This window comes from Lepidochelys olivacea (assembly GCF_965140295.1).
Source record: "Lepidochelys olivacea isolate rLepOli2 genome assembly, chromosome: 8".
Lineage (NCBI taxonomy): Eukaryota > Metazoa > Chordata > Testudines > Cheloniidae > Lepidochelys > Lepidochelys olivacea.
In genome coordinates, this window is record NC_140418.1 from 61154590 (window position 1) to 61166920 (window position 12331).

Here is a 12331-nt window from a genome sequence, read left to right on the forward strand (position 1 = left end):
GGGAGGAAGGGGAGGGAGAGGGGAAATCAAACCACTTATTTAGATACTTTCATGTATATTTAGCTGCCTAATTTCATGCACATAGGTTTGAAAATTTTGGCCTGAAGGACTTGCCCCTGGTCACACAGTGAGCTACTATCCATGCAGTGGCTAGAACCCTATATTCCTGAGTTTCTGCCCTTTATTCTATCCTTGAAAAGGGGAACAATCATAATCTACTTTAGCTGCTGAAGGTGAGTAAACAATTCACAATGGATAATTTGTTTAGTGAATTTAGCTCTCACACACTTGTGCCCTGTCTGCAGACTGCAAGTTTTAAAATTCGTTCCTTTTCAGACATTCAATATTACCAAATTTCAGCATGCCGGTGGCTCACAGATCATCTATTCACTGTTATGCTCTGATATTAGAGCTGTATGATTGTCACATAAGTCACATGGTGGGGAGCTCCCACTCCACAGATCAACAAAGTGTAGGGTGATCAGACAGCAAGTGTGAAAAATCAGGACGGGGGTTGGGGGATAATAGGAACCTATGTATGGGGCGATGTCAGCAAACCAATAAAGTGCCTGAAACCACTATGGCTTGTTGCTAAAAGCAGCCAAGTCAGCAAGCCATAAAGTGGCCATGTAGCAAACTCAGCTTGACCAAGGCAGGAGGGGAGGAGGTTTTGAGTGCCACAGAAAGGGCAGCTTGACCCAGCATCCTTCCTGATAAGAATTGTGTTGAAATTGCTGATACATGCATTTTAGAGGAGCAGGATATGCCCCAGGAATGTCTATTGGGCCCTCAAGGCTGCAAACTCTGGAAAAACCCACACCTGGTTAATCAGTAATCAGAAGGAGCCTCTTGCTTGCCCATTGGAACTGCTTGCTTAACAAGTTTTCTTTAAGGGACATGTCATTCTATTACTAATATATAAATAAGGGGGAAAAGTTTGAGGTAGTGGGACTCTTCGGGACTGGACTCTCCCTCTGGATGCATCTTGTGTTTCCCACCAGCAGACAGGCTGCCACTGTGCTACTCGAGAGCCACACTCAGCTTCGGTAATTATCGAGGGTTGGGGGTGTTTTACTAACCTGTAGTAAAACATGTGTAAGTGCTTGAGACTAAGTAAAGTTTAGCTTTAAGTGAAAGCACTCTTGTGTTGTCCTGTTTGTGCCAGCCGTCTATCGGTCGGACGGCCGTGTCTCCCCAATTTATTTCCTGACACCACCTCGCCCAGAGTAAAAGTTACTAAGAGCTTTGGGTTGAAAGAACCCCAGGTAACACCTATATAAGAAAAGGACCCAAAAATTGGGACTGTCCCTATAAAATCGGGACATCTAGTCACTATAACAATGTGAAAGAGCCCTCTGCTTCCAGAACCTTAGGTGGCTGGTAAAGTGGCAAGAAATCCAACCCCTGCTTCATGCTGCAGCTATCCACCGATTGGAGGACGGACGTGCCATTCCAGAATGAGACTGTGCAGACTGTAGGAGGGCACAAACTGCTGCTGCAGAGACACAGCCACATGAGACCCAGAGCTCAGGACTGGGAGCACCCCATCTGTGTGGCCCCTGGGAAACTGCAACGCGCTGCATGTGAGAATCATCCAGACCCCAAAAGGAAGGAGGCGACCCTGATCCACCATGACTAAGGAACTAATGGTGGAACACGGACTGTTCATTTGCTGATAAAGATGTTGGAGTGAGGGTGGGGTGAATCCCTATTGTCCAAAGACTGTAGCTTGTTTTTCCACCCAAAGGCAAGAGGTGAGAGCTTGGAACTAACTACTAAAAAAGGGAAGCTTCCGCCATAAATGGCATATTTTGTGGTCCTGATTGTAGAAGTTAGATAAACTACTGCCAACCAAAGTCACATTTAATTTTGTAATGAAACACTTTATAAAGTTTCCATTCTACAAACATTTACACCAACAAAATTTTGCTCTCATTCTGTTCACAAATAATGGGCGGAAAGTTAGCTTGTGCAGCTCAAAAACTTGTCTCTCTCACCAACAGAAGTTGGTCCAATAAAAAAAAATTATATATATACCTCCCCCATCTTGTCTTTCTGACATGACACAGTAATACAGGGAGCAAATATCTGAGTAAAAGATGCCAGTTTACACAGTAACTTTTCAGAGCAGAACTATATTTCATAGAATTCCAAGAATACTACCAAGCAGACACACTATACCTTGTCCTTCAGATGGGCCTGCAGTAACCTGAAAAGAACAGAACAAGAAAAACCAACAACTGTTCACCTGTGTTGGCACACACTGAACAAACTCAGCCTTCTCACACTTGGCGAATTAGTGACACACTAGATGCCAAGATAGTCTTGGAATAAGTTAAAATGTGAACATACCCTGTGTAATAATCTGAGGAGGAAAATCCCCTAGGTCAGAGGTGCTCAGCTGACTGCTAGAAAAACAGGTATTCTGGTAAATCAACTGTTAGGCATATTTAATCATAGCTTGAACATTAGTATCTTCATAAATGATCTGGAGGATGGTGTGGATTGCACCCTCAGCAAGTTTGCAGATGACACTAAACTGGGAGGAGAGGTAGATACGCTGGAGGGTAGGGATAGGATACAGAGGGACCTAGACAAATTGGAGGACTGGGACAAAAGAAATCTGATGAGGTTCAACAAGGACAAGTGCAGAGTCCTGCACTTAGGACGGAAGAATCCAATGCACAGCTACAGACTAGGGACCGAATAGCTAAGCAGCAGTTCTGCAGAAAAGGACCTAGGGGTTACAGTGGACAAGAAGCTGGATATGAGTCAACCGTGTGCCCTTGTTGCCAAGAAGGCCAATGGCATTTTGGGATGTATAAGTAGGGGCATTGCCAGCAGATCGAGGGACGTGATCGTTCCCCTCTATTCGGCATTGGTGAGGCCTCATCTGGAGTACTGTGTCCAGTTTTGGGCCCCACACTACAAGAAGGATGTGGAAAAATTGGAAGGAGTCCAGCGGAGGACAACAAAAATGATTAGGGGACTGGAACACATGACTTATGAGGAGAGGCTGAGGGAACTGGAGATGTTTAGTCTACGGAAGAGAAGAATGAGGGGGGATTTGATAGCTGCTTTCAACTACCTGAAAGGGGATTCAAAAGAAGATGGCTCTAGACTGTTCTCAGTGGTAGCAGATAACAGAACAAGGAGTAATGGTCTCAAGTTGCAGTGGGGGAGATTTAGGTTGGATATTAGGAAAAAAAATTTCACTAGGAGGGTGGTGAAGCACTGGAATGCGTAACCTAGGGAGGTGGTGGAATCTCCTTCCGTAGAAGTTTTTAAGGTCAGGCTTGACAAAGCCCTGGCTGGGATGATTTAATTGGGGATCGGTCCTGCTTTGAGCAGGGGGTTGGACTAGATGACCTCCTGAGGTCCCTTCCAACCCTGATATCTATGATTCTATGCGAGCTCCATCACTGAGAGGATGAAACAGCAGCAATGCTCAAACTAGGAAAGAATCAAACAGACCAAGCAAAAGATTTGACACAAATTCTACAATACAAGCAAAAGTATTAGCAGTCACTTAACAGTTATTAGGCAGCATTTGTGATCAGCCCAGGAGCCAGACAGCTACTAATCCTTATATGTTACTCAGAATAATATAGGCCCTGGTTCAACAAAGTATTTATGCACAGGACTAATGACACATGTGAGTATTCTCAATAAGCTCAATGGGACTACTCACATGCTTGAAGTTAGGCATGTGCTTAAGTTCTCGCTGAATCAGGACCTCTGTCATCAGTCCTCGGATGTCAATAAGCTGCCCTATATAGTCTTCATTCTATATATGGTGGACCTGGGCAAAAAAAAAAAAAAAAAAATCATTGCAGAATGGATCAAGCCACTCTGGTGATCTCACAAGGCACCATAACCAAGAAAATCTCCATAAATGAGAGAAACCTAGGAATGGCTTTTCATCACACCATTTTCAATTATTTCTTTGTATTTTAAAAAGTCTTCTACTGGAAGGTGAACAGCAAACTTACTCATGAGTTACATGAGTGATCAAAACCAGGGACATGTAGTAGATGTACAGGTAAATGTTATAATCACTTAATGGTTTCTATTGGCACAGCATTTTATATGCAGTTTGGTGCAGATGTAAGTGGTTCAAGACTTATAACTCAGAAGAAAGGTATGTTATGGGTATAATACATGAATATATTAATGTGTGTATGTACTCATTCTGGCATTGCTATCTAAGGGTAGATACACTAGCAGCCATTTTAACAATTTGATATTTTACAGGAAGTGGCTGATGGGAATGAAAAAAGTTGAGACCCCCAGGATAAGTCATTCAATTCTATGCACATATTAGCATATAAATAATGTCTTACCTGAGTGCAGCTCTTTGTGGCTTTAACTCTGGACCTATTATGGAGGGGGGGAAACAGCCTTAAATTTGGATCTCCTCTTCAGGCCACATCTGGACTTCAAAAAAAGGATTAGACAGTGAAGTGATACTAATTCATTGACTGTTTATAGCTGGGAGATTTAAAAAAAGTTTAAATGTTTAACGGAACAAAGATTTTCACTAAAAAAGGAGTGAGAGCAGTTAGGAGTGACATATGTGGAGGTTTGCTTTTATTTTTAAGGTTTGTTTATGCGAGAAAACAGGAATGTGTAAGGAAGCCAAGCTTTCTTTGATGATTGGTTTCATAAATTTATTAGCTGAATCATAGACATGGAGACAGGATTGAAAGTTCATCAGCTATTGGCACTGAGATAGAAATGTTCTATTCCTTCTCTCTGTCTGTTTAAAGTCTGTGTGCTAAATCCCAACTCCTTTTTCCTATTGCCAATGATTGCCTTTCTCGCAATGAGACTAAAACAAATCAGTAATAAAAAAAGGTAAAAATCAGAGGGCACACGACATATTGAAATAATGAAACAACCCTATGACAATTCATTTGGGAATCGATTTAAAGATATTTCTCATAATCAAAACCTTAATTATTTCCTCAACCTCCTATATGCAAAAAGAAAAGGAGTACTTGTGGCACCTTAGAGACTAACCAATTTATTTGAGCATGAGCTTTCGTGAGCTACAGCTCACTTCATCAGATGCACAGATGAACTCCTATATGCAGTTCACCATCAAACCTGACAGAAAAAATAGACCGTAGGCCAAAGCCATCCTGGTGCAACTTCAGTGGAGTTACAGAAGGAATTAATTTAGCCCCTTGGGTTTACTGTGTCTGAACTACAACACCTGAAACCATTACCCACATATCAAATGTGACATAAAGGTAACTTTTGTTTGTCAATGCAGTTCTAATCAGGATTAAAACAACAGGCTGCAATGCAAATAAAAAGGACAATGCAAATGATCCAGGGTTTGGCACCAAGGGGAAACATACACAAACAGCATTCTTTTGTAAAATTGCCCTGTGTTTATTCAATAACTCAGATTAAAAATATATATATAAAAAAAGACCCTAGTCCCTGAGCCATACTACTTCCTAATTTGGTTAGGAAGAACACAACAAAATCAATCTGCCTTCAACAGGAGCATTATCTTCATGCTCTCTTCAGAAAGCTGTTCACGTGGAACCTGCATCTTCTTCCTTTGTGTATTTGTTCCCTCCTTCTCCTCCTACTCCTTGAGGCCTACACTACACTGGAAAACACTTACCATTTCAGCTGTACCAGCAAACCGTCCTACTGTAGACACAGCTTAAACCAGCAAGTCTGCGCTTGTTTCAGTGTAACATACAAGTTCCCGGAGTGAATTAAGCTATCTTGGCAAAAGGCCTTTTTTGCCAGTATAACTGCATCTTCGCTAGGATCCTTTGCTGGTATAGAAATATTGTAAAATGTCATACCCCTAACTGACATTACTATACCACCAAAAGTTTCTAGCCCCTGGCCAGTATAACAAGGACCACCTGCTACAGCTGACAGAATCCAAAATACAGCTGCCTTCCTTCAGCTCACAAGAAGCCAGGAAGGAAGTAAAGCCAACTACACTTTCTCCACAATAGCCAGTTGGAGGTACCTATGAACGAATCATTTCTCTAGTCACTTGGAAATTTCCTTATTGTGAAATGGTCACACACACTAACCAGGAATGGCCTTCGCACACTAGCCAGGAATGGCCTTCACAGTACACCCCATTATAGCCAAATAGGTAGTAAATAAGTGAGGAAGAGCATTTCCATTTCCCTCCCCCCTTTCTGTTTATTTTATTTGCCGTTTTAAAAACAGGACTTTGCCTTCTCCAATTTCTAGAGAAAAAATAACAAGGACAAAATATGTCTTCTGAGATGCATAGTGTGCAATAAAATACTATAAAAGAGAGAAAGCTCTGTGTGTCTCTCTCTCCCTCTCTCAGAGGTAGGATCAGAAACAAACAAAACTGGAGATAAGCCATTTCCAGCCATGACTAACTCCATGCTGGACTTTTTCTGGATTAAGCATGTTTATTCTCATTCTTTAAATGAGGAAACGTAAAGATGATGTTTTATTCTGAAAAAATAACTTTACAAAGATCTGTAGCTTGTCATAGATTCAAAGATTTAAGGGCAGAAGGGACCTTCTAGTCCAATGTCCTGTATACAGACCATACAACTTCATCCAGGGATTCCTGGAGCTAGTCCTATTTTAACTTGATTTTAACCAAAAAAGTTTCATTGGCTCCACTCCAGCCCATAATCTCGATAAAGATTTATTTTCTTTTTTCTTTAATTCACAAACAAATCTTGTTACAGTTTTTCTATGGCTTTGACATCCAGAGATAGAAATGCTAGCATGCAAGCTGTTTTAGACCAGATTGTTCAAATTACTTTCCAGCTTTATAAGTGAACCATTACTTTTCTGCTTCACTGATTTTTGTTCTGTCTTTCCAGATACTATCTTCTGTGATGCAGGTCCAATGAATACAAAGTTTTAAATTATATATAAATTTAGATGGTCAGATTTCATCAAATGAGGTCAGAGGACAGATAACTCCCTGTGTTTTGGGGTTTTATGTGATTAACATGCATTACTGGAGTGGTTATTGGATCTTGTAGTATATGGTTCCTTCGCACATTTTCCTAAACACATACAGTACACCACACGTATAGATCAATATTGGTACATGCTTTAGATTGTAATATATTCTCTTTTGTGTAGAGAATAAATGGTCACAAATCTGACATAAGGAATCGTAACATTCAAAAACCAGTAGGAGAACACTTCAACCTCTCTGGTCACTCAGTAACAGACTTAAAGGTGGCAATTTTGCAACAGAAAAGCTTCAAAACAGACTCCAGTGAGAAACTGCTGAACTGGAATTAAATTTCAAACTAGATACCATTAAGTTGGGCTTGAATAGAGACTGGGAGTGGCTGGATCATTGCACAAAATGAATCTATTTCCTTATGTTAAGTATCCTCACACCTTCTTGTCAACTGTCTGAAATGGGCCATCTTGATTATCACTACAAAAGTTTTCTTTTTCCTGCTGATAATACCTCATCTTAATTAATTAGCCTCTTAGAGTTGGTATGGCAACTTCCACCTTTTCATGTTCTCTGTATGTATATATATCTTCTTACTATATGTTCCATGCTATGCATCTGATGAAGTGGGCTGTAGCCCATGAAAGCTTATGCTCAAATAAATTTATTAGTCTCTAAGGTGCCACAAGCACTCTTTAAATACTATGCCTTATTTTTTTAATGCTTTCATAAAAATGCATCTAGACTGCTTCTACTCTCCTGTTGGAATTTATGGGCCTGATCCAATATACATTTATAGTCATTAGGAGCCTTATTATTGACTTCAATGGGCAACAGACCAAGACCTAGAAGCATCTTTTCAGCAAGGAAGAAACTGATTGTCACCACTTTGTGTATGACACTTTCACCGTTTCTGCTTTGTATTCACTTCAATGCAAAAAGTAAACAAGCAAAAAACAAAAACAACAAAAAACAACCCTAACTACTTTCTGTTCCAGTTATCTTAGGTGTTATAAACTCAGTAAGTACAACATTTTCAGAATGTGTGATTTTCAAATTGATGCTGGCATTTACACAATTCTTTGTTATTTATTTCAGATACAAATTAACTATATGAAGTAGCACCCATATGCAGGAGATGGTGGAATCTGGAAAAGAGAGCTGCAAGTGCAAGCAACAGGTGGATGTCTATTACATTTCTCCTACTAGAAGAAAGCCATGAACACTTAAATGATACCTACCATATGCAAAGATGTTCCAGTTACAAGTCCACATGACAAAATGAAGGCCTCTCCGTTGCTCATGCCATATTTGAAGCACACAGAAACCCAACCTCTTTTATAGTCCCCACACATTCATTGATTAATAATCAATAAAAAATTATTTCTGACTCATCTAAGCAGAGTACTTTCCTAATTTACATTCCAAACATCACTGGGGGACTTGCCCAACATCTTAGAGCTCTTAAATTTTTACAATCTTTTGACTTTGAAAGTTTATTTTTTGTTGCTTTTAAAATACAAAAAAATATTAATCTATTATCTTTGTGCCAAATTTACACCATTTATGATGGCATCTGTGCCATAGTCTGCACTATGTGACTTAAGATCCACCAGGAGTCATATAGGGAATATGGCATAACCCCTAGAGAGGGGGCACATGTCACCAGCCAGTGCAACTCAAAATGTGCCAGATGGAGAAAGGACATGTCTATGGCAGCTGGGAGCCAGCGGGGAAGATATCCTGGTTCAATGTATGCCTTGAGCTGTCATCTTTCAAATGAATACCCACCCACCCCCCAGCACAGTGAACAAGGCTAACACAGGGAGGTGAATGTATTCCCCTCTTCCTAAAGTTACCATCCTTTAAAAAAAAAAGTTTCATGCTAAGGGATTTCTTAGGTAAAGAGCAGTAACTGAATTTTGAAAGTACATGTATGAAATTTCTTGCATGGCACTGGGGAAACTTGCCAGTCACACTCTAGGGATCAGCTTCACAAGCCCTGCTGCGCTTTATTGCCTTAATAAATTACTGAGCAACCAGTACATTCTGTCCCTCTAGTAACGTGTCTCCCTGCTCCCCTAGTTAATTTCTTGAGCAGTTATGGAAAAAGTTGCAATCAAGCCTCTGTCAAAGAATAATGTGAAACACAAATATGGGGAGGAAAAATAAACATGATCAAAAATAAATTTTTGGAGCAACCTCGTGTCTGGCAACCAATAGCTTTGCTTTCCATGGGTCAGGCCCAGTTTTGTGAGCTCTGGCATACTGAACCTCACTCAAACTAGTGCCGGAAAAATTCATTTTGCCTCATTTCAACACTGCAAATTTCAAAGTCGGACTTTAACAATACTGGGTTTGCATTCCAATAAGAAGATACTATCTATACTGCTAACCTTGGAATCAAATGTGATGAAGTGTTCATGGGAGTAAGGGGGAAACAGCTCTAACTGAAACCTCCAAGGTTTGGTTTCACTGAATTAACATTTCCTATGTGGAAAACTCCACACTCAAGCACTTAAGCCTATAGCATTTCTAAATTCTGCCTGCTCTCAGTCCCAGTGATTCTCGTAATGAGACCCCGTGACAGTCTAAATGGATGCCCTGTCACATTTTAATAGTCAAGGTTAGACTGCATATAGATGGTGTGTGACAGAGTACAAGGAGCGAGTAGGTGAGCATGTACTCTGATCACTTGAGGCTAATTAGTGCCCCAAGAGAAGCTTATTGAGCGTAATGGTCTAATCAGGCTTTGGCCTAAGAACTCAATTGGCCTCATCAGCCCAGGGCTGATTAAATAAATAAAATAAAGGCAGGCAGGCAGGCAGTCACAGTCACACAGAGGGCTCAGAGTAGGGAGACCTCTGTTCCCCTCAGTTCCTGCTGAGAGGGCCTAAACCTTGGCAAATACTGTAAATAGGTGGGAACATACGGGACTGTGGTGATATTGGTGAAGAGGACTTGAAATAAAGCTTCAATGAGAACATACCTGGAGGACTCTGTGTAGTTTCTGCAGGAAGAAGATGGGGGCGGAGCAGGGACCCTGTTACATGGTAAAAGAGAGAGGGACTACATTTCAACACTGATGAAACCAAAAAGCTTCAGATTTTACTGATTATTCTGAATAGTATTTTTTTCCTCTTCTCTGAAACACTGCACCATGAACAACATGCACCTTCTTTTGAGTTATAGTTAAGTGAAAGTGCATCCACTTAAAAAAAAATGTTAGAGATCATAATTATGCAGTTTTCATAGGTTTGTACATTTTTCTGAAAGTTTCCAGTTTCATTATGAAATCTGAGCTACTGAAAGCCTTTTTGAAGCAAGGAAAACACAAACTATTACTTCCTTAGACTGATATATTGCTCATGCTACACACCGGGTGTAATGAAGTAATCATAGCTGTCTTTGTAATCCTGCAATGTCAAAAAGAACAATGTCTTTTTTTTCATTTGCAAATGCAACTTCCCTTTTTAAATGAATGCTTTTTGCATTGTTGAACATGCATTTGCAAAAGCCATGAGTTATAGCCCTATAGCTAGCAAACGAAAAACTTGAAAGCTATCATATTGGCTTTGTTAAACAGAGAACTTTTCTGTCCATACTCTATGTCTGTGGTAGGAGAACAACTGTCTGTCATTTCCCTAAGTGGTTGAACGTTGGTAATCACAAGGTCAGTGCCTCTCTACCAATCAAAAATGGAAAACAAACAAAGGGCCTGCCAATGACTGTAGCTGAATTCTAAATGAGAGATGATCCCAAAGCAGAACCCTGACCTAACTCCATTTGAATTTCGAGGTAGTACAGATCCAGATCAAAACTCCACAGCTCAGGCCCATCTTTGTTTTCTAAACAGAGGATAAGACATTGGAAATATGATGCACTATTTTAATGAGGCAGCTGTCAAGTGATAATGGCTTGGTTTTTTACATTTGTGGAGATGCAGGCCAATATTTTCAAAAATAGGTGCCCAAAATAAGGCTCCTAAATCCAGTATCTAATTAATTGCCCTTATTCTCAGAAGCATTGATCATCCAGTAGCTCCTACAGACTTAAGTTTAGCAGTTGGCATCATGACTAAGCACAGAACATGATTTCAGTGGGACCTACTGGAAATTCTGCCCTTTCTTAAAATCAGGCCACTTGCAGTAGAACCTCAGAGTTACGAACGTATGGGGAATGGAGGTTGTTCGTAATTCTGAAATGTTTGTAACTCGAAACAAAACGTTATGGTTGTTCTTTCAAAAGTTTACAACTCAACATTGACTTAATACAGCTTTGAAACTTTACTATGCAGAATTAAAATGCTGTTTCCTTTTTTTTTAAAAAAAGTAGCTTACATTTAACTCAGTACTGTACCGTATTTGCTTTTTTAGGGGGGAAGGGAGACGAGGTGTCTCTGCTGTTTCCTGTTTGTGAACTGGTTCCAAATGAGATGTGTACGGACTGGTCAGTTTGTAACTCTGGTGTTCATAACTCTGAGGTTCTACAGTAGTTCAGTAGCTAAGTATGGATTTAGGAGCCTAAACAGGAACTCAGTTTTTTAAAAACATGGTCTTTATTTCCAAATAGAATTAATTGACAAGGCAAATGAAAATTATACTCTCATTCACGCTTCTAATGGACATGTGTCCACTTAACACAATGACCTCATAATTTAACCAGAGAAAACTTTCAGCCAGGAGAAACCTATTGCTGAAGGAATAGGGCTACCTAGCTAAAATAGCATTTCTGTCCTACTCAAAATGGACAGTCTGTTGCTCAGTATTGATAATCAAATAGTTTAAAATCCACTCTGCTTTACTGCATTCCATGTGTGTGATGTTTTTCTACATCTGTCATCTGCTGCCTATCAAATGCAACAACTACATTTTGTCCAAGGAATAATATTCCCACCTAGCAACAGCAGCTCACCCATGTATATTGTCTGTTCCACCCTCCTTTCTGTTCCTGTCTCTTATTGACTAAAACATATTTTCCTTTCATCTTATTTTAGCCCTCAAGAAACAAACTGTAGTCTATATCCTAGTATCAAGCTAATTTTGGAAGAGCCATTTTGGAAGAAAATATAAGGCTGCTTCTCAAAAGGTTCTGAACCCAATACCATCTTGCACTGCATCTTGTCCAGATTTATTTCAATGTTTAGTCTCCTCTGGGAAAACAATATATTATAGACAGAGAAGCCACCAGAAGTTTAGCTGTGGCATGTAAAAACAAGGAAAAGGCCAATCAAGCAGATTCCTGGGTATTTTTGTCCTGCTTATATTTTATGTAAGAGTTCATTGTTAATCCAATTCTCACTATTTTATTTGGTTTAACACACTAATAGACACCTTGTTCCTTATCTTACTTTTCCCTACCATAAAAGAGACACTTTTCGTT

At 39.9% G+C, this 12331-nt stretch overlaps 1 long non-coding RNA gene across 1 annotated transcript; it reads left to right on the forward strand.

Moving 5' to 3' along the window:
* The first annotated feature begins 908 nt into the window (after positions 1-908).
* On the forward strand, positions 909-8343 carry LOC311525425. Its single transcript, XR_014712770.1, has 2 exons — positions 909-1046; positions 8048-8343. It is a non-coding gene; the product is annotated as an uncharacterized lncRNA (long non-coding RNA).
* Positions 8344-12331: the final 3988 nt, after the last annotated feature.